General features: G+C 41.1%; 1 protein-coding gene across 1 annotated transcript in view; it reads right to left on the reverse strand.

Annotated features, from left to right (window-relative positions):
- The window catches only part of FRMD4B (FERM domain containing 4B), a 286,248-nt gene that overhangs the window by 195,962 nt on the left and 66,425 nt on the right, over nt 1-23,861 (reverse strand). The window contains exon 2 of the mRNA XM_089519398.1: nt 9,547-9,669. The gene's annotated coding sequence lies outside the window, so the exon portion shown is untranslated. The remainder of the gene's footprint in view (nt 1-9,546; nt 9,670-23,861) is intronic.

A 23,861-nucleotide genomic window follows, 5' to 3' on the forward strand; every position in this document is an offset into this window, starting at 1 on the left:
ATTATGGCTAGGAAAAATGTCCACATTTTACACCTTCCATGTACCACAGTATGACTTATGTACCAACATGGTTTTAAGAATAACAAAGACAATTAATGTTCTGTGTTATTAATGAATCCCTGGCATAATGAATGTTTGTCAGGTTATCACAAATGAGCTAAGTTTTGAAAGTGCAGCCTGCACTTTCCTCACATTTTTCTACTTTGACAAATATCTTGCATTCTGTATCTTAATTACATCCATATTTTATCTGTCTAGATCTGTGGTAAGGGCCTTGAAATTCTTTCCACATTAATTTAACAAATCTTGGGCCCTACAAAAATAATTATTGTTGTGCTCTGCAATAAAATAAATATAGACTCAAACACAAGAGTTGACAGGTTATAAGAATTGCCGAAGAATGGCACCAGTGTACCACCACAATTGGTCATCATTTTCCTAATACCGTAGGGCAGGCAGGAAGAGAGAACATATTTCTCAAAACTAAACAGTTTACAGAGGGTTAGGTTTCCTTCCATTACCAAATAAAAAGATGTGAATAGCAGGAAAGCCCAGCCTCTTAATTATTACTTTTTCTAAAATGTGGAGCAGGGACAATGACACCCGGTGTCAGGTCTTTTGATTTTTGCCCTGGTGCTAAAGACATATGAAACTTGGAATAGATAGCAGCTAGTATTGCATATTACTCTTGTTGGCTTATACATTCATTTATCTCCCACCATTTCCCCTATGATATCTGACAAACTATTAAAACCAAACAGATGAAAAATATAAGTAAAACAGATAAAAGTTACTTTAAAATGCAATTAAACAATTTATACAATTAAAACCGTTTAACAATCCATTAATAACAGAAAATTTAAAATCAACAAGGCAGCACACCATTATAAGCCCATTGCTGACAATTCCTAAAAGCTTGAAAGAAATTTCATGTTGAAAGAAGAAAAAAGGGAGCCATCCTAGCCTCCACAGGGAGGGAGTTTCAAAGTCTGAGAGCATCCACCAAAAAGACCCTCTCCCTTATGCCCATCAAATATGCCTGAAAGGGGAGTTAGACTGAGACTACATCTACGCTGTAGAAATAATGCTGTTTGACACCACTATAATGGCCACAGCTTTATCTTTCAGAACCTTGGGTTCTGAGAGGCACCTGAATTCTTTGGCAGAGACTGCTAAAGACTATAACTATAAATCCCAGGATTCTACAGGATGAAGCTACAGCATTTAAAGTGGTGTCAAAATGCATTATTTCTACAGTGTAGATGCACCCTAAGAGACAGGCCTCTCCACAGATTTTGGACCTTGCACAGGCTAATATAGAACAAGTTACATTTGAATCATGCCAGGTCTTACAGATCATAATCAGTACTTTGAATTATACACAGAAACAACCAGTGGAACTGCTGCAACACAGGAGTTGTGTGCACCCTGTAACCAGCCCCAATTAACAATCTAGCTGCAGTTCTTTGGGCCAAGAGAGATTTCAGAGCACTTTTCACAGGCGTGTTACTGTAATGTTAAGAGCATTATAATAATCCACATTAGAATAATGTAAAGTATGTTACAGTAATTCAAAAGCAATGTAATCAAGGCATGTTTCACCACAGTCAGATCAGATATCTCCAGGAATGGACACTACTGGTGAACTAGATTTAAGTGTGCAGAAGCACTCCTGGCCACTGCACAAAGCTAGGTATCCAGGTTCAGAGCTGAATCAGGGGATACAGACAAATGGAGAACCTGTATCTTAAGTGGGAATGTAACCACTTCCAGCTGAATCCCTATTCCCAGACCTGTCTTTCAAATGACCAGAAGTGCCTCTGTCTAGGTGCTTCATATTTTAAGTTAAGGTTAAATTTCATATTTTGCTCTTTTAGAAGTGGATTCACTAGTACGCCAGAATATTAGCTTAAAATGCTATTTTAAAAATGACAACAACAATAATAATGGGGAATCAGATCAGTCCTGTAAAGCGATGGATTGACATTAATAATAGCTTGACCTACTGTGAATGGTGGCCTTTGGAAACGTAAAACATACATTTCCACAAACAGTGAGAAAGGATGTTAGAAAAGGAAATCCTAAAGGTGGGGGGGGGGGGGGGTCAGCACTGCCCACATTCATTGTTGTAGCATAGCTGAGTCAGCTGAGGGAGAGGACAAGGAAAGGGAGGAATTGGGGCCACACCAAAAAGAGGGGAGGGAAAGGAAACAAGCTCAGATCAGCCCATCAGAGTAAGCTGAAGAAGGGACAGGTGGGGGTCACACACAAGAGGGAACAACTCTGCTCTCTGGTTTCAGCATGAAAAACAGACCATGTATGGCTTACCGTACTTTCATTGCCACTAGGGATGGAGTGATTAATTCTCACTTGTTTTTATTTGTCCTGATGCTTTCCTTTTCTATGGCCAGTGTTTGCCATGTTTTTCATTAAGGAAATCTCATTATAATGTCATAAAATAGAGGCCATTTTGAAAGAATGTAGTGGTTTGAACATTGACTCTGGAGACCAGGATTCAAATCCCTACCCAGTCATAGAAACCTACTGATAACCTTGGGCAAATCACATTCCCACAGCCTCAGAGAAAGACACAGGCAAACCTCCTCTTAACAAATCTAACCAAGAAAACCCCATGATAAGGTCACCTTGGGATCACAGTAAATTGGAAGCAACCTGAAAGCACATAACAAAAAAGACCTGCTTCTGGATTATGATGAAAATGAAAGTATTTAAAAAAAGTAATCCTAAATGTTCAGAAGAAAAAAAATGCATAGTTGTGCCATACTAACCTGTGTAGTATGGCACTCACAGATTATATTAAAAGAATGGCAATTCTATAATTTGGACTATTGGAAAACTTTACATATTTTTTAAACAATGCTTTGAAAGATGGCCTTTTTGACTGCAGTTCCCAGAATTACTCAGCCAGTAGCCATTCTATTTCTAGGAATTCTAGTCCAAAAAGTAACTTTTCCAAGTTCTGCTTTTAATACCCTCAAGTGTCACATCTCTCCGTTATGCAAGTACAGTCTTTACTCACTTTTTTTTTTGCCCTAAACCCAGTACCCTTCCTTTGCAAGGCAGTTGGTCCAGTCTCTTGGCCATATCAGTTACCCTTTCCTGTACCTTTTCCAGAATTACAGTATCCTTTTTAGTTAAATAAAATACCACACTGCTACTTTTGCTTTACAATGTCCTACTCTGCTGCTTCTTCAGTGATCCCAAGGTCTTGAAGGCTATGTCAGTAGAGCACAAGGTCTGGCAGGATCTACCAAGCTGGTAAGGCTTCAGGTATGGTTCTGGCAGCAGTCTGAATGTCAGGGATCAGCCTACATACAGGGCAACTGACAGGTGATGTACTGGCTACAACCGTGAACACACCGTGATGGAATAGCTGTGATCTACACTAGTAGAGGCATTGCCCACACTAGTGAAATCACAGATCCGCACTGCATTTGAGGTGGTTGTATCATTATAGTATCATTATAATGCCATTAGTATAAAGCTACTTGTCTGGCCAACTTATTTAGCTGCAGATCTGAGCTTTCTTCTGCCAATAGATCATGTTCTCCTTAGAGAGAACATAAGGTGAGCTGGGCCTGTCAGAGGAAGCCATTTGGAGCAGGAAGAAGATGCTTGACAGTTATCAAAAGACACTTACAGGAAGGCAAATTTCCATTTCAAAGCTCCCTGCCAACCATCCATGTGGGTCAAGCTAAAGTAACTCTCACCTGGTTCTCTCCTACTACGCAAAGTACTCCATCCAGAACTTGCCACAGCTGATATAAATGAATGCAGAGAAGGATACCCATCTGAACAGGAAGAAAATGGTCATTCACTTGCTGTAGTGAACAAAAGTACATGGGCTGTGGTGAGAAACTATGTTAGGCACCAGACCAATCCAGGACCAAGCACTGGATCATTCTCTCCTTGGAACTGACTGAGCCCTCCCCTTGACCCCTGAGTCCAACCCCAGTAGGGCTTGGACTGACCACAGGTGACAAAATGTGAGGTAAGTGGAATGTCTATAAAACATTTTTGTTCACCTGAGCATTTTTAACCCGGGTTTGTTTTTAAGGATTAATGCATTTAGGTGTAGATTAATTAGACTGAATCAAATGTTAGTCCCAGGTAAAGTAAACCCATTCAGTCACTGAAATTTACCTACATGTTGACTTATCCAGTACTTACTGATTCATTGAGTCTACACTAGTTTAAGCAAAAAGCTGGATTTGATCTTTTTATGTCACAATTCAAGGCAGTGTGGACAGTACCGGGGCCACATGTCTTCTCCCTAGCAATTTCTGCAGCTCTTAACCCCCAGACTTCTCAGATGGCCCTATTTTGGTGGGGAGACTTTCCAATAGAGAACCTCAGATGCTTTCAGTAGACAACAGAGGCCTCTGCACTACCTAACATCAATGAATATTGGCCCCCAGAATCACTTCAGTTGCCCATTCCTGATTTAAGGGATGTACACCTCTTGGAAGTATAAACAGAATATAAGGTGACATAAAAATGCTTAATTAAAGAAATAAGTGGTATAAAGTAGACAGCAAGTCTTCTATGCTCTTCTGAAATTCAAGAATGTTCCAGTCAAGTCAGCCTTCCAAAGTAGGGTACTACTGTGGGGAAACGTGTTTTTGGAAATATGAAATGCAAATGTTTCCAACTGTATTTGGGGCAAGAATTAATTTCCCCTCCAGATCCCCACACCCCTGTAACAAGTCCAAATACTTGTATTTTCCTTGGAAGTTCTTCTCAAATTGGCAACAGGTGCTTTTTTTTTGGGGGGGGGGGGTGAGATGAGGTTTTTTGTGTGTTCACACACCTGGAGACAAAACTAACCCAAAATCACAGTATATTTTAAATTGTGATGTTCAGGATCTGCAAATTACCTACCTTTGATATAGCACAATGAGTATAAAGAGAGAGAGAGATGCAAGGCAAGAGCAGGGAGGAGAGAGAACACTCACAAAATAGTTTGCACAAAACAGACAAATAGAATTTCTCATAGTAACATTCTCAATTTGAATGTGAATCGTTTGGTATGTCTTCACTTTGGAATTATGCATCTACTGTCCACTAGGAAGGACTATGGAAGAATACCATCTGTTGCTCAGTAAGGTACATATCTCCTGGTAACATTAGCAAGGAATCTTGTCATTTATGCTCCTTTCTGTATGCCACTGAGAAGATAAGTACTGTATGAATGTTTTCTTCCATCGGAGCAAGACATCTGTCACCAGCATATTAGACATTTGGGATGTTGTTTAGTGGTGAGTAGGAAACAGCTAAGTTATTCTCTGGCATATGGGAGATAATGTTCATAATGCCAGATCTAATGAATAGTGCTTGATGATGCTACATGTCCGGAGAATATTTCGGAAGAGAATTTTCCAGCTGTTTGTTTGTCACAAAGGAGAATGTGAATACCAGCTGTTTAATTTCCAGGCAAGACAGTATTTCATATTGAGATTGCTGCCATGTTGATCATGGGGGTGGAGGAGGAGACATTTTCATATCTTCATGTATGTATGTGTTCATCTTTCTCTTAGGCACATAAAAAGCACTTGACAGAAGATTAAATGAAAGAATAATGTAAATGAGATATGGGATGAGGAGAAAAGGTCAGCCCTTCTCTAGGTATAAAGGTCAACCGATCCTGGACAGCGTCACACTTCCCCTAAAGAACTGTGTTTGCAGCTTGGGGGGTGCTCCTGGATCCGTCACTTCAGATGTCAACTCAGATAGATGCAAAGGCATCTAATGATACTTCTGAGAGGTTTTCAGGAACATGATTTTACTTACAAACAAGGTGCACAAAAATGCACAGCTTGTGTAAACCCTTGATTTAGTTAACTCCTTCTGAGGTTGCAAATTTTGTAGGGGTGGGGGAAACCCAGGGCGGGTTGGGATCACACAGAGCCATACATCACTCACTCCTGACTCAGAGGGATATAAATAATCCAGTGACTACCACATGAAAACAAAACAAAATGGGAACTACTGTTCATTCAAAAATATATTGAATGAGTCATAGCAATTCAGTTTTTAAATAAATAGCATGCAAATATATTTATCTGGTTCAGATTGTCCAACTTCGGCACATCTAAAATGTATATGGACAGCAGCAACTCTCTTCATTTCAAAATAAACATCCATGGAAGATACTAAAAAGCTGAAGTGCCTTCTTTCAAGCTTCAGAGATCCTGCCAGATCTGACCCTCTGAAGTCACAGCCTTTGAAATTAAGGAGATCCACTGCATTCCAATTAGGTGAGAAGCATGGAAATAAAGTACATTCTGTGGGATCTGAAGCTGGAGAAAAAGTTCTCGTCTATTAAAAGGAATCCAGGGGAAATGAGTACTACTTGGAGAACAGGTGTTGCTAAAAGGATTTACTTGGTACTGTATTATCCTAAACATCATAATGCAAAGCAAAGATTCTACTCATAAGGCTCCCTCTAGTGGTCATGACAAACAAATCAAATGGAAGGATGAGATTGAAGTGGGAGGAAAATTGTACTTTTGTAGAGACTCTCAAGCTATGAAAAGTAGAAAGAAAAATTATCTGACATTTTGAGCTTTGTTATGTGAGGGAATATGTAAAAGTACATGTAGTATGACTGCCCCATCCACCCACAATATACAATCTGAAGTGACAAATCAAAAGTGGATGGGTAGTGAATTCCATGTCAGTGGAGACAGTGGCCTGTTACAGACTGCCAAAATAAAGCTGCTTCGGGTCTCTTTGGAAGTATGCTGTTTAAATGATGCATGGGTCCTAAGAGTCCGGAGGTCGCGCCAAAGCCACACTCCATTCGTAAGCACTGGAGTGCAGCTTTGGTGCAGCTTCCAGATTCTTAGGATGCATGCATCATTTAAACGGCATACCTCCAAAGAGACCCGAAGCAGCTTTATTTTGGCAGTCTGTAACAGGCCAGTGATTCTGTTCAGAGGTTTTGTCATACTTTTAAAGGATATATCCAACATGCTGTACACTACCCACCCCCAATAGGGAGAGAAGCTTGAATAACTCCTTTGGGTTTTGAATAAAACCCAGAGCAGACTCACTGCTCTGCAGTCATGAAATACATTACCTGCATCTACCAGGAAGTGGGGTTCTTTACATTTCCTTAACCCTTCCCTTGTGATTTTTCTGTGGCAGTGTATTGCCCACACATGCATTTTTCACATAAACAGATTGTCACATCTCATGAGTTTGTACCCAACTAGGAGAGTGCAAATTGTATAACCTACAGGGTATAGAATCATCCAAAGCAAAGCTCTGAATACTGCTATTTTACCACCAATGACAAGTACTCCAGAGGGATAACTTGTAGAGATCAGTGACATACACATATAAGAAATGGAACAGAAACAGCCACATATGCAATGTCCTCTCTGCAAGTCTCCTAATGATACCATCTTGTATCTACAACTGAACTGTCCAGTTTGGGATAAAGACACAACTGTTATCCAGTTCTTTTACTTTCGGGAAAATCTCGGAAGTAAAAAGCATCTAATTTCGTCCACTTTCTGTGCAGGTTAATGCCGGATTAATGCTCAATGCCCCCAACATGGGATTTTCCAGTTTTAAATCCTGTTTCTGCACAGTGATTCTCAAAATTATACAAGAAAGACTTTTATAACATGAAATTTAAAATATAAGATGTTCAAGCTGGGTTCATAAAAGGAAAAGGCACTACGGATCATATTGCAAGCATATGTTGGATAATAGAACACACCAAAAAATTAGAAGAAAATCAGCCTGTGCTTTATAGAGTACAGCAAAAACTTTAGTTTTTTGAATCATGAAAAAATATGGTTTGCTCTAATAGGAGTGTGAGTGCCACAACATCTAAAAGTTGTACGCCGCTTTGATTGTGATAACAAAAAGCGGGATATAAATTAAAGTTTTATTGTTATATTTATAACTGCCCTTATTTGTAACCTATATCCTGGACAAGAAGCCACTGTTAAAATACAACATGGAAAAATAATGGTTTCCCATTGGTGGAGGTGGAGGGCAACCAGGAATGCATTTTATCACTATAACTCCTTAATTTATATGCAAATCATAAGGCAAACAGGATTAGATTTAGAGAAGAGGTGCAAAATTGGGGGAAGAAACATCAATAATTTACAATACACAGAAAACACCACATTACTTGTAGAAAATAGCAAAAAATTAGAATTACTATGGAGGAGATTTAAGGAGGACAGCACTAAAGCAGGGTTGCAAATGAACATTGAGGGGGGGAAATAATGACCAGAAATGATAACTGTAAAGTGGGTAATGAAGGCACTAAAATAAAGATTTTCTATATCTTGTCTCAGTCAACAATCAAAATAGAGAATGTACAGTAGTCAGGAAATCAGAAAAAGACTAAGATTTGGTGAAATGCACGAACATATAGAATTAGATACTAAAGCCACAGTCATCCACGCCGTAGTACTCCCAATTTCTGTATATGAGTATAAAAACTGGACAGTGAAGAAAGCAGACAGGATGAAAATCAACTCTTTTGAAATCTGGTGCTGAAAAAGAGTTCTCAGGATACCATGGGCTGCTCGAAAATGAAAGGGTCTTCAAGCAAATCAAGACTGAACTCTCCCTAGAAGTGAAGATGACTAAAATGAGGCTGTCATACATCTCATAGAATCACAGAATCCTAGAGTTGGAAGAGACCACAAGGGCCATCCAGTCCAACCCCCTGCCATGCAGGAACTCCCAATCAAAGTATACCTGACAGATGGCCATCCAGCCTCTCTTTAAAGGCCTCCAAGGAAGGAGATTCCATGAGACCATAGCCTCGAGCAGACAGGGCAAAAAGAGAGTGCCCCGATTGCTGCTGGACCATGGTGAGCAAATGCCACGGTATTGAGGCTGGCCACTGCGACAGTCCCAAATGGGCCGCAGCAAGGTGTGGATAAAATCCACTCCCTTTGCAGCTGAGTTTGGGCCACCTTAGGTGGCCTTAGCACAGCCCCAGCATGGCCACAGCGTGGCTTACATGCAGTTTGGAGGTTTGTGTTGTCTAATCACCATGCCCCCAAACTGCACAGAAGGCGCCTTTTTGTGTTGGTCTCTTTCAGGCCAATGTGACTCACTGGAAAAGACAATAATGCTGGGTAAAGTGGAAAGCAGTAAGAAAAGAGAGAGAGCACACTGATTCAAACAAGAAAGCCATAGGCCTGAGTATGTGAAACCTGAGCAGGACAGTTGATGACTGGGGTCTTGGAAGTCTCTTATTCATAAGATCACCATATGTTGAGGTCAACTTGATGGCAAATAACAACACCAAATTGCAAAAGCTGTCTTCTATGCCTTCAGGAAGTTCACCCATCCCACATACCATGCAGACATATCAGATTCAGAATTCCTTGCAGCACTCACTCAGGCAAATGATCTCTTAATATAAAGTTACAATTGTATTTTCTGGCTGTAACTTTTTACCCATCTGTTTCATGGCTGAATACATCTATTCTGTCTTACCATACACACTGACAAAGTAAAAGAAAATTTGGCAGTTAGACTTACTTTTATCTTAGCCACAGGCTCCTGCCACCTTGATTCTCACTGCAATATTCTTCAGCCTTCCATTAATATGTGCACTTTTTTCATCCTTCTAATTATTTCATCTGTTTGCCTTTATTCATCTTTCTGTAAGAAAACAAAATGTCAAAGTGTTGCAAGTATCATATTAGCTGGAATTATGCTCTCAAAAGACCTAAACATTCAAAAATTACTGTACAGCAAACTGGACACCCTAGATAGCCCCAGGAAAACTCAACACAGTTTCCCATTAATTCCTGTGAATATCAGAGGCTTATTAACTATAGACTGTGAAGCAGATAAAATGGAATGGAAGTACCAGAGCTGTGTATTTTGTGTACATTTGGATGGTTATAACTTATAAATCCCTATATAAGTTGACACAAGTTTTTCTTAAAGATCATATCCTCACTTACTTGCCTACCTTGGGTTTAAGATGTTTGTGGGAGGCTCTTTTATTTCAGCTATCTTCAAAATCACATCTTATGAGGATGTGAAAGAGGGCCTTCTTGGTAATAGCTCCCAGGCTGTCCAAGAGAAACTAGCCTGACCTCCTCTCTGGTTTTTCTTTTAATGGAAGCAAAACACTTGTATTCTGACAGGCCTTTAGCATTTAAAAGTGGGTTATAAAGGAGCTGTTTATTGTTACTGATGCACTTTTAATTCTATCTTAAGTTCTTATATTTTAACTGTATTTATCTTGATTTGAATTTTGATATTCTTAGCCACCTTCAGTGTCTTTTTCTGGCAATGGTTTGACCCCATACAAACATTGCAAGCCTAGATGTGCACTCATCTACACTGTAGAAATAATGCAGTCTAGCATCACTTGTTGTAGCTCTATCTTATGGAATCCTGGGATCTGTAGACTTCTTTAGCCAAAGAGAGCTGGTGCCTTTTTTGTTTGTTTGTTTTGTGATAGCAAAAAAGAAGGCACTTTAGCTGTACACCAGGGGGCAGACTTTGCAAAACTACAATTTTACTAGTTGAAACTTTTTTTTTTAATTGTAGAAAAATCTGCTAGTTTATAAAGTGGGGAAAGTTACTAGCAGTGGACTGCTTGTTTTTAAAAAGCTCATGCAAAAAAGCCAACATCAACAACCCTTGTTCATGTTTTGGGTGCCTCAAGAATCTCTGTTGTCTTTATTATTTGAAATCATGTAAATTAAATCCAGTTGTACCAGATCTTCAACTCTATCATCAACCTGAGCTTCCCAGCGTTAGCTTTCTGGATGCTACTATACAACTACATAATGGACATACAAGCATCACCTTATATGAGAAAGCTGCAGATTGCTGCACACACTTGCATGCTTTCAGCTTTCATCCAGAACACAAAACAAAATCTATTGTTTATAGTAAGGCTATGTGATACAACTGTATCTGTTCAGACCCATCACACATTTACCAATCAAGATTTAAATCAAGCATTTCTCAGGCTACAATACCAAAACAAGGAAATGAAAAACAGATCAAAAGAGCTAGATTAGTGCCAAGGAATAAACTACCATAAGACAAGCACTGACGAGAAAATACCAAATTTCGTTTGGTACAGACAGTTCTGAGCTAAAACCACTCATACATCAATAATCTACAGCCCATCCTGGACAATGACATTTCTCTTTCATAGGTGGCGGGGTTGTACTTGTTCAAAGAAAGCAACCCAAATTTACAAAGTTACAGATGTTGGCACAGAGGTGCAGAAACAGAAATTAGACGTTATAGATGACCTGGATCCCCACGTCTGCCCTAAAAACCTTATTACGCAGGGTGCACAACTATTGGGGGGTAAAGAGATACACTGGCCTACCAGGAGAAATTGGAGGGCTTCACACATGCCCCATTGCACCCCTGCAAACCAACATAAAACCCCTTTTGTTTTTTGTTTCCAAATGCCCTCCAGGAGGCATTGGTACAACTGTACCAAGTTCTTAGTCATCATTGTCCCCCTCCCCACCCATCTTAGGCCAAGGGAAGAGGTGTGTGTGTGTGTGTGTGTAAGCAACAAGGATGTCACTTTCTGTTAAAAAAAGGTCTCTCTTAGGCCAGGTGTGTGAACAACATGGCATAATTGCCCCCCTCCCCCAGAAGCCTCTAGAAAGTATTTGGGAGTAAAAGTGTTTTCCTCCCAAACTTATTAGAGACCTTGGGAATCACAAAAAGGGCCTTGGGAGCCACATGCTATCCATAGCACACACTTTTCTCATGGCTGACCTAATGATCTCATTCGTAAGTTCAGAGGCGCAGACAGCAACCTATCTTCCAATGTGATGTATACCTTCATTTGCCAGCAGTACCCTGCTGTATTTTATATGAGACAATTTATGTTCATTATTTTCAGCAAAACTACTACAATAGCATTTACCATTTACATTTCTATACCACTTAATAGTGAACTCAGCTGGGCCAAAACTAACAAAATGAACTTCAACAGGGGGAAATGTAAGGCACTGCACTTAAGGGGGGGGGGGGGAATGAAATGCATAGATATAGGATAGGGGACACCTTGCTTAAGGAGACTACATGTGAAAGGGATCTAGGAGTCCTGGTAGAGGACAGTGTGTGGTGAGTCAACAGTCTCCTACCAAGAGTGTGATGCGGCAGCTAAAAAAGCCATTGCGATTCTAGGCTGCATCAATAGAAGCATAGTGTCAAGATCAAGGGAAATCATAGTGTCACTCTATTCTGCTTTAGTTAGGCATTACCTGTAGTACTGTGGCCAGTCCAGGTCTGGGCACCAAAGTTCGAAAAGGATGTTGACAAGTTGGAGTGTGTCCAAAGGAGGGCCACCAAAATGGTGTAGGGTCTGGAAACCATACTCTGTGAGGACAGACTTAGGAAGCTGGGGATGTTTAGCCAAGAGAAGAGATGCTTAAGAGGTGATATGATAGCCCTGTTTAAGTATTTGAAGGGGTGTCATACTGAGGATGGAGCAAGCTTGTTTTCTGATGATCCAGAGCAGGGGTCGGCAACCTCCGGCCCGCGGGCTGGATGCGGCCCGTGGAGGCCTTTTGGCCGGCCTCTGCTCATTCCTGCCGCCGCCACCGATTGTGGCATTTTGCTGCTCCGGGCGCCACCATTTTATTTTGCAAAATGGCGGTGAAGTCTCGCGCGACCTTTCACATGGTCGGTGAGACTTTGCCGCCATTTTGCGAAACAAAATGGCGGCGGCCTAGAGGCGAAGTCTTGTGCGACCACAGGAAAGGTTGTGCAAGACTTCGCCGCCATTGGCGGCGGCCTCTAGGAGGCCCATTGCGGTGGCTGGGGCCCTTCAAGAGCAGCGGCGGCAGCAGGCCTCTGGACGGCAAAGGGGCCAGCAAAGAGGAGGGGGCCTCCAGCGCTGGAGGCCCCTGCTGGCTTTTTTGCTGGTCTCTGATGGGGCCTGGGGCCCCGTCAGGGGCCAGGAAAGAGGAGGAGGCCTGGCCTCCAGAGGGTGGAAGCTCCACGCTCCGGCATGTGGCTCCACCCCTGGAGGGTGGAAGCTCCACCCCCAGCATGCAGCCCCGCCCCCGGAGGGTAGAAGCTCCACCCCCGGCTTCAGCCCCCCAGTTGGCTGAGGGACAGCAACCCGGCCCCCAGCTCAAAAAGGTTGCCTACCCCTGCTCCAGAAAATAGAACTCAGAACAATGGATGCAAGCTACAGGAAAAGAAATTCCACCTCAACATTAGGATGAAGTTCCTGACAGTAAGAGCTGTTCAATGGTGGAACACACTCCCTTAGAGGGTGGTGTAATCTTCTTATTTGGAAGTTTTTAAAAAGAGGCTGGCTGGCCAACTGTTGGGGTGCTTTGATTGTAATTTCCTGCATGGCAGGATGGGTTTCACTTGGTGGCCCTTGTGGTTTCTTTGATGATTCAGCACTCTCTAAGTGATTTTCAGTCTGTAAGCCAATTGCCCCCCAAGAAGCTGAGTCCCCATTTTACCAACCTATGAAAGACCTTGAACCAACCTTGGAGCCCTGGGATCAAACTCACAACATTGTGGCTGCAATACCAGGATTTAACCACTGTGCCACCAGGGCTCCTATAATACACACACAGAGAGGGGGGGGGCTCCTAATATACCTAATAACCTACATATTTGAGGGGTGGGGGGTCCATAAAGCCCAGCTTTGTGAACCATCTGAATGATAATAGTCCTGTGGTGCCCTTTTCCCATCTCATCTGCAGATCTCTCCAGCTTCTTCAGTTACCTTTGTTCTTTTGTTTCTTCCCCAACACCCTCCTTACTTGGTTACTGAGATCGGGTGGATGGGCTTCTTTAGGTAGAGTTATAGTTAAGACTGAATCTTCGTTTGCGAAGAAAGCCAGAGAGAGTTAAGACACAGACTCATAAAATCTTAGGCTGTACCAGCATTGCAAAAGTAATGCAGTTTGTTATTGCTTTAACTGCCACAGCTCAATGCTATGGAATTCTGAAAATTGTAGTTTTGTGAAATATTTAGCCTCATCTGTCAGAGAGCTCTGTTGCCACAACAAACTACAAATCCCAGGGGTCCATGTCAGTAAAAGCACTATCAAACTGCATTATTTCTGCAATGCATATTATTATTATTATTATTATTATTATTATTAAACTGTATTTATGAAGCGCTGTAGATGTACACCATGCTGTACAAAAAGTCAATAAATCGAAGAATATATAAAGCCTGCCCATGGCGTACCATCTAATGGATAATAACAGATAAAACAATAGATAATATTATAAGATAGAACTGAATAAAAAGGAAGCAAATTAAAAACATCAAATATAAACTATCAAATCAAATATCAAAAACAACCAGGTAACAATCACAGACTCCCTGGGAACGCTTCCCTAAATAATATGGTCTTTAACTCAGTTTTAAAACTGGTTAGGGAAGTGTTGAGCCGTGCTTGTGGGGGAAGGAGGTTCCAGGAGTGAGGGGCAGCCTTAGAGCTGGTAAGGACCAGCAGGACCTCTAGTCTAATACCTTGCCATGCAGAAAGACACAACTAAAGCAGTCCTGAAAGATGCCAACCTAAGCTCTGTTTAAAGACCTCCACAACAAGCTGGGTATTATGTTAGTGACCTACGGAAGGATGCCAAGCTGAGTCAACCCTGAGCCCCTGGCTGGTATTGAACTGACAACCTTGTGGTTTGTGAGTGAGTGGCTGCAGTACAGGCATTTAACCTTCCATAACTATGATGTTTATCACACTATACTCTTAAAGTGCTACTATTCCACTTTGACTCCTCTAGCTGCCTCCTGTTGCATTCCGGGATTTGCAGTTTTAAGGAGGGGTATTTAGAATTCTCAGGCAGAGATCTCTGCCTGAGAATTCTAAATACCCCTCCTTAAAACTGCCAATACCAGAATGCAACAGGAAGCAGCTAGAGCAGTCAAAGTGGAATAGTAGCACTTTAAGAGTATAGTGTGATAAACATCTATGTTCTAGTCATGATAATCAACAACACTGAGGGCTCATTCCCACTTACATTTAAACCAGTTTGTGATTTGCCTTTGCTCCGTGTCATTGAATCAGTTCCAAAAGGTCTGTAGTTCCCACTATGAAAACAGATATTTTCATTACTCCCTTGTAATCGCTTCTTTTTTGGCATGACTGTCTTTCCCACTAGTTTGTGCCACTTCAAAATGCATGTCAATCATCTACGCATCATTGATGATGGAAGGGAGAAGGAGGAAGGGAGGGCTGGGAGAACCAGGCACCCCACCCTACAGATAATAATAATAATAAAACTTTATTTATATACCACTTTTCCAGCAAGAGCAAAGTGGTTTACAGATTCAGTTAAGACAAACATATCATATCATAGCACAATAGAATTCCAACTACAGATACAAATCCGATAAAAAAATTTAAAAACAATATATAAAACCAGTCATAGAGTCTATCAGTCGTAAGTAAACATCTAAAGGTAAAAGGGAATAGTTTTCTTTATATTAGGGAATAGTTTTCTTTATAAAGAGTCAGGAGGGTATGCTAGCCAGAAGAGATAAGTTTTCAGCGTCTTCTTAAAGACATCCAGAGTAGAGCTAAGGTGAATCTCTTCCGGGAGTTTATTCCAATACATAAGAGCTGTTGTTGTAAATGATCTTTGGTGTGTTGCTACCAGTCTCACCTTGGGAGTAAGAGCTTCCCTGTTGTTCTGAGAGTGCATTGTGGATTGTGTGGGGAGAGGCGCTCCCTCAAGTAACTCGGGCCCAAGCCATGTAGGGCTTTATAGGTAATAACCAACACTTTGTATTGAGCCCGGAAGCTAACTGGCAGCCAGTGAAGAGATCTTAAAACAGGTGTTATGTGGTCCGACCTTGAAATTCCAGCGACCAATCTGGCTGGAGCATTTTGAACTAGCTGAAGCTTCCGAACCTGGTACAAAAGTAGCCCCATGTAGAGCACATTACAGAAATCTAAGCAAGAGGTTACCAGTGCATGTACTACTGTTTCAAGGTCCTTTTGGTCCAAAGAGGGACGCAGTTGGCGTATCAGCCAAAGCTGGTACCAAGCACTCCACTTGTGATGATAACTGGGATGAGTCCAGGAGTACTCCCAAACTGTGAACTCTGTCCTTTACGGGAAGTGTGACTCCGTCCAGGACTGGATGACAAATTTCCTTGTCTGGACTTGGGGTACCTATCACGAGTACCTCTGTTTTCTCTGGATTCAACTTGAGTTTGTTTTCCCTCATCCATCCTTAGTCACTGTATCAGTCAGAGACATGGAGAGATAGATCTGGGTGTCATCAGCGTACTGATAACACCGTGCTCCATGGTTCCAGATGATCTGTCCCAGAGGCTTCATGTAAATATTAAACAGCATGGGGGACAGAATGGCGCCCTGGGGGACGCCAGATGTCAGCTCTCTTTTTCAAGAGCAACTGTTCCTCAGCCCCACCATCTGGAATCTTCCTGAGAGATAGGAACGGAGCCACTGGAGTGCAGTGCCCCCAATACCCAACTCTCTCAGGCGTACCAGAAGGATACCATGGTCTATGGTATCGAAGGCTGCTGAGATGTCCAAAAGTACCAACAGGGTCACACTTCCCCTGTCGATACCTAGACGGAGATCATCGACTAAGGCGACCATGGCAGTCTCCACTCCGTATACCGCCTGAAGCCAGTTTGAAATGGGTCCAAATAATCGGCTTCATCCAAGACAGCTTGGAGTTGAAAGGCGACTCCCCTCTCAATCACCTTTCCCAAAAAAGGTAGTAAGGAGACTGGTCTATAATTACTGATTTGCAGGGGATCTAGGGAGGGTTTCTTCAAAAGTGGTTTCACTATAGCCTGTTTTAAGGCAGGTGGAAATATTCCCTCCCGAAGAGATGTATTAATTATAAGATGTAGTGAAGTTTTAATTACATCTCCTCCCTGAACGGTCAACCAGGATGGGCAAGGGTTGAGAGGGCAGGTTGTCTTTTTTACACAGCCAAGGAGCTTGTCCACGTCATCGGTAATTCTACCCTTCTGTACAAGCCCCAAAGGTTTTCATAACCATCAGTGCACCCTTCTACCCAGGAATGATGTCCATAATCATGTCCTTTCTGAAAGTCCCATTAGAAGTAATAGTGCCACTGTATTCTGCTCTGGTCAGGCCCCACCTGGAATATTGTGTCCAGTTCTGGGCACCACAATTCAAAAAGGACATTGAGAAACTGGAGCGTATCCAGAGGAGGGTGACTAAAATGGTGAAAGGTCTGGAAACCTTGCCCTATGAGGAACGACTCAGGGTGCTGGGGATGTTTAGCCTGGAGAAGAGAAGGTTAAGAGGTGATATGATAGCCCTGTTTAAATATTTGAAAGGATGTCATATTGAGGAGGGAGCTGATGCTCCAGAGAACAGTACCAGAACAATGGATGCAAGCTACAAGAAAAGAGATTCCACCTCAACATTAGGAAGAACTTCCTGACAGTAAGAGCTGTTCGACAGTGGAACACACTCTTTCCTCAGAGTGTAGTGGAGTATCCTTCCTTGGAGGTCTTTAAGCAGAGGCTAGATGGCCATCTGCTGGGGATGCTTTGATTTGGATTTCCTGCTTGGCAGGGGGTTGGACTGGATGGCCCGTGCGGTCTCTTCCAACGCTATGATTCTATGATTCTATGATTTACAAACTCAAAGTGATCCAGTTTAATCTTGTTTCCAGAAGCACTAGATACCTCTTCTAATGATTCTGTCAGAAAACCAGCGTCGAGATCAGCCCTTATCTGAGAGATTTCATCAGCAAAAAAGTCATTAAAAGCATCACAGCAGGCTGTAGTTGGTTCTAATAAAGGGTTCAGGGTGGCCGGAGGTTGAGTTAATTCCCTAACCACCCTGAACAGCTCTGCTGGACGAGACTCTGCCAATGCAATCCATGCAGCACAGAATGAATTCTTTGCTGCATCGATTGCCACTCCGTAGGAACGTAACATGTTCTCATGGAGTGCCTTGTCAGATATGTGCTGATGTTTCTGCCAGTAGCGCTAGTCGTTGCGCAGCCCGCTTCATCTACAGTATTAAAATCATATAATTTCAACCTTCTGTCCAGGGCTGCATGCCCTGAATGAAGGACCACCCCCAAATCAAAACCCCAGGGCGCTGTTAGAAATGTCAATGCATGCCTCTTGGTCATGCTAAAAAAGGAGGAGCTTCCAGAGGGATATATATATATATATATATATATATATATATATGGAGGGTGTCCCCAAATCAACAAAACTCAAATCACTCCTAGGAATGTTGATGCAGAGTGTCTCTAAGTTATGCTCCTCAGAATGTAGGACATTCAGGGGAGGACTTAACACATGGGGGGACAGGTGGTGCCTTCCCAGCCTCACAGGACTTGGAGGACATGGGGGGGGGGCTTGAGGTGGTACCCCCATAGAGGAATTTCCCCTGGGATGCATGGATCCATGGGTGTCATGGAAGACTCTCCCACTGCCATCCTCTGAGACTGAGAGTGTATGACTAGCCCAGGTTTATGCCTAATAAAGGTTGATTGACTGACTAGCCCAAGGTCACCCACTAGTTTATATGGCTGATCTGGGATTCCAACATTCAAATCACTGCACCACATTGCCTTGGAAGGATCACTCCCTCATTTTCAACCCAGCAGCCCAGGCTCTTCTAGAAAATAAAGGCTGGGAAGCTGAGGAGGAGGAGGAGGAGAGAAGAATCGCTCCCTCTTTTTCACCTCAGGAGGCTGGGCTCTACTCGAAAGTAAAGACTGGGAAGCCGGGAGGGGGGATTGATCCCTCTGCCAAACCCCTCTGCCATAGTCCCTCCCCTCCAGAATGATGTGATTCAGATCCTTCGTTCCCACTTGTTGAACATGCTTTGAAATCGATTCTTTTCAAAAAGAACCGGCAAAGAACTAGTGTCAGGAAAGAGTGGGGTTTTTTACATTTGCCTTGCATCATCACGACTGAAGCTGATTTCAGTAGGATGAAAACCGGTTTCAAGTGGAAACGAGGCACATATAACCTGATCAGCAATTTGCTTTAAATTGTAGCAGGAATGAGCCCTGAGGAAGATTGAAGAAGAACACTGAAGACACATCAATAACCTACTGGCTCTGCTTTGATTTTTTGTCTGCTACCAAACAAAGGTGATAAAAAAAAGTAGACTACAGAATGCAGTCTGGTCCTAACTTGAATTATGAACTGTGGGCTTCACACAATATTAATTCAAGCAGTTTAGGCCCCCCTATTTCAAACTGAAAATACAAGAAACAGGGCAATAACCCACTTTGACAGCAATCCCAAATATTTGCTGAGTAAGGCTTTGCTAGGTTTTACTAGCTTCCCACAGAAGTCATAATTTAAAGCAATGGACGATCAAAGAATGTGTGATAGAACAGAGGAGAAAACAACATTCCACTTTACAAAAGCTAGAACTTAGATCCTCGAGTCAATTTTCTTTAACACCTAACTATTCCACCCAAGGCTTCAATGAGGAATAACAGCTTTTCGTAATAACAAACTAGTGGTGAGTGCCAATAGAAAGTTATCCAAAATGGAGTTGCAAAGAGAGAAATTAGCATGTACAGAGAAACCTTTTGCAAAGACAACATAAAACTATGTGCAACCTGAGGAAAGAGGACCTGCCTCTTTTTCATCCCTACTCTACCTCTGATTTTTGCCTGTTTGGAATCTCCTATTCCATTAGTCACAGCAGTACAGGCCACCTAATGGGCCTTTCCTCAGAAGATGGAACCTTGTAGTGAAGTGGCCACAGACAATACCTACCTATACAGATTTTACTTTATCCTTAATGATGGCAAATGCTATTAAAAGTTATTTCAGACTTTACAACAAATTTAACAATCCTCTGGTTCATATTTGGAAAAGCAGTATATAAATAAACATTATTATTATTATTATTATTATTATTATTATTATACACCAGATACGTCATCTGAAAAATCCCTCTCCAGACCTCCAGCTGGTTCTCCTAAGACAAAAAGTAAAAACATTCTCTGATCAGTGGCTTTTCAGAGAGAAGAGCTTCTCCCCTGAGCACAAGAAAGACATACTTATCACCTTCCTCTGGGAAGAATCTCTTGCAGTCTAAGAAAACCAGTCTCAGAGCATTTTCTGTTGCCACTCCAAAAGTCTGGAATGACCTGCCGGAAGATATCTGCGATATAACATCTTTGGAGGCCTTTAAGAAGGCAATAAAAACAGATCTCTTCTGGCAGGCATTCCCAAATTGACCTCCTCAGAATGTTCACTCTCCAGTTGGGAATTATTGTTTTTAATGCTATATTAAGGTGGGAGGGAGATAGGGAATTAGATTTTATATGTTTTGCTATGTTTTTACTTGTGGTTTGTTGTGTTCTATTTTTATTGTTCTAATGTTTGTTGTTACCCGCCTCGATCCAATACAGGGAGAGGCGGGATACAAATAATAATAATAATAATAATAATAATAATAATTATTATTATTATTATTATTATTATTATTATTATTATCTGTAGAGATAGGGCCCGAATAGACAGGCCAAAACAAAGCTGCTTCAGGTCACTTTGGAGGCATGCTGTTTAAATACATGCACATCTTAAGAGGCCAGAAGCTGTGCCAAAGCTGTGCTTCACTCCTTAGGACTGGAGCGTGGCTTTGGTGCAGCTTCTGGCCTCTTCGGACGCATGTATCATTTAAATAGCATACCTCCAAAGTGACCCAAAGCAGCTTTATTTTGGCCTGTTTGTTGGAGCCCATAGTTAGGTTTTGGAAACACATGCTATGTGCACAATGCATGGGGATGTATTAAACAACAAGTATTTAGGAAAGCACTTAAAACCGAGCTTTTTCGCCAAGCATTTCCTGATATGATATACCAACTGAGACGCTGTGCTATTTACTGATTGTATTGTTAATAGTTAATAGTTAATTGATAATTACATGTTGGATATTTTAATGTTAGAGAATTTTAGTGCATATACTGTGTTTTTACTTAGTCTGTAACTCCGCTTCGATCCAACCGGGAGAGGCGGGGAAACATAAATAATTTATTATTATTATTATTATTATTATTATTTATATCAACAAATCAGAAGTCTGATGTTGTTCTTTTATTTCGCAGAACTTTAGTGACACACTCAGTATAGCAATTTGAGTGTTGGACTATGAGTCTGGAGACCTGGGTTCAAAAAAAAAGGGGGGGGCACTTTTTCATATGGAAAAGAAAAAGTGTGTGTAACAGTGGAGAGGCAAACCCATCCTGCTTGTCTTTGTTATATTCCTTTATTTTAAGCAAATTTAATATTACTCTTTTCTGACTACAAAAGTGGTAGAATGCAAAGATATAACCATGTTAGTCTGTAGAATCAGTATTCAGAGAGAACTTGTAGCATCTTTGAGACTAAGTGAAATAAAGAAGTTGGCAGCATGAGCTTTCGTAGGCTATATGCATCTCAGGAAGTACATTGGAGTCTACTAAAGCTCATGCTGCCAACTTCTTTATTTCAGTTAGTCTCAAAGGTGTTACAAGATCTCTCTACATTCTGACAATGCATCACCTTTGATCCTGAGGCTATGGTGTTTCAGGCCCTAGTACCAGCAGAACCAGCTTAGCTGTCCTGCTTGTCAGAGAGTTGTCCAGTCTTACTGCTTGGGTGCAAAGGGAATTAGTAATGAATAGGCATCTGCATATGATTCACCATTTCGCTACAGTATATTCAATTGATTGAGTTCCTGATTTCAGTCCCAACAAAAGTGACCAAAGAAAATTTAGACATTTGTATTAAAAGCAAACTAAAAATCATTTTCACTCTGTGGAGGTGATCCAAAGTTTAACATATCAGAAGATAACATTTGAAAATATTTTATCTCTTCTAGATGAAGTAACCAAATATTTAAGCTAGAGTGCCACAGTCACTGACATAAGAAGTTCCTTGCCAAAAATGCTAAGTTTTATTTATTAACCGTTAGATCTAATAGAACTGTGAAGCACACTTACAAAGCCTGAAAAATGTCAGGGTTAGGCAGGACTCCAGTAAGGACACACTCAGTACAAAATGTGATACTCTTGGCAATGCAAAGGGTTCTCAGTTCTCATACAGAATGTATGGTGGTTCGATTCTCACAATACAAATCTTGGTCTTTATGTTTAATCAGCCAAATGAAGCTTGCTTTTTTTAAACCAGATTTTCCAAAGTTCAGTGACAACACAGACGTGGATTCAAAGAACCATGAGCATTAGGAGAAAAATGCTCTGTGAACATCTTACAAACATCAGTAATAAAATTGCCCTGGAGCTCATGCTTAAAATTTAAAGATGTCACAAGTCAAAAGGAAAATACCTGGAAGAGAACAACAAGAAGAAAACAAACTTGGATTCTTAATGATAGGTGATCACAGCAAATATCTAATTGAGTAGTAAGGCTCTTTGAAGTTTTAATCACATAGTATTTTTCCAAATTATGACTAATGGATGAGGTACTCTAAAGAAGACTGGCCTAACCAATAAGTCATGTTCTGGTAATATAAATATTGGGTCTGACGTTTATAATGCCACTGTAATACATGCCACTGCAAATGATTTTTTAAATTGTTGTGGAAGTTGGAATTCTGTTCTGACCATGCAATGACTAAAATCCCCTGCGAAACTCATCTTGTAAGTAGTGTGGTTGCCCTGACATGGCCATTTCCATGCAGTGCAGGGGGATGAGTGGGGACACATCCAGCTATTTTCCTCAATACCTCCTTGCAAATGACATCCTTGCAATGTGTCCAGTTGCAGGAAAATCACTGGAAGCATCCCTGATGATTCTACCGCTCTTTGACAACAAGAAAATGACTGTGGGTGCAGAATGTACCACTTACAAGATATGCTAATTACTCCCTTTGCAAATCTGACTTACTATCCTACTTGTCTAAAAAATACTATGATTTGAGTTGTATAGGGTCACGCACCATCAATTTTACTAAATAGATAAAAATATATCTATTCTCTGGAGGGGGGTTGGGGGGGAGCAGATCTAGAAAACATTCCCTGATGTTCAGACGCATGATTGTAAATATGATTGCACAAAATATTAAGTAAATAAATCTATACTGATATACTCCACAATGCCTAAATTCCCTACAGGCAACAGATCCTGTTTGATCTTGGAAGCTAAGTAAGGTTAGGTCTGATTAGTACTTGGAGTGGACACTGCCAACGAAGACCAGGTGCTATAGGCTGTATTTCAGAGAAAGGAACTAGCAAAACCACCTCTGAGTATTCCTTAGGAAAACTGAAATTCATGAGGTTGCCAAAAGTTGAGAGGCGACTTGGAGGTTCACACAAGTACACACTATATACACCATATTTATATACAGTGGACCCTTGTTATATACTGCAGTTCGGTTTCAAGATTCCCCATGGATAACAAAATCCATGGATGCTGAAGTCCCATTAAATATAATGACATAGCAAAATGGTGTCCCTTATAAAAAATGGAAAATCAAGGTTTGATATTTGAAATTTATACTTTTTTTGAACATTTTCAAACCATGGATGCTTGAATCCATGCATAAAAAATCAGTGTATAAGAAGGGCCGACTGTACTCATTAAGACATTGCACTCAACCCTGAAGTGTCCATCAAATGCCTATTTTTATGCCTCTCAAAACTTTATCTGGAGGAGTTTAAAAGGAAGGAAATGGAAACCAGTTCACCTGTTTTCTACAAGTTTATTAAATAAACTTGATATAACCCTCTAAATTAAAAGACTTCATGTTCCTGGCTATACAGAATTGAAGCTAACTCTAATATATTTGAATGTAATTTTATATTATTGCAAATCTGCTGTAAACTCTATGTTATCTACTTGTGTGTGCTTAGGACAATGCATA

The sequence above is a fragment of the Sceloporus occidentalis genome, unplaced genomic scaffold (genome assembly GCF_023333645.1).
Source record: "Sceloporus occidentalis isolate IW3139 unplaced genomic scaffold, rSceOcc1.0.p SCAF_1, whole genome shotgun sequence".
NCBI classification, from domain to species: domain Eukaryota; kingdom Metazoa; phylum Chordata; class Lepidosauria; order Squamata; family Phrynosomatidae; genus Sceloporus; species Sceloporus occidentalis.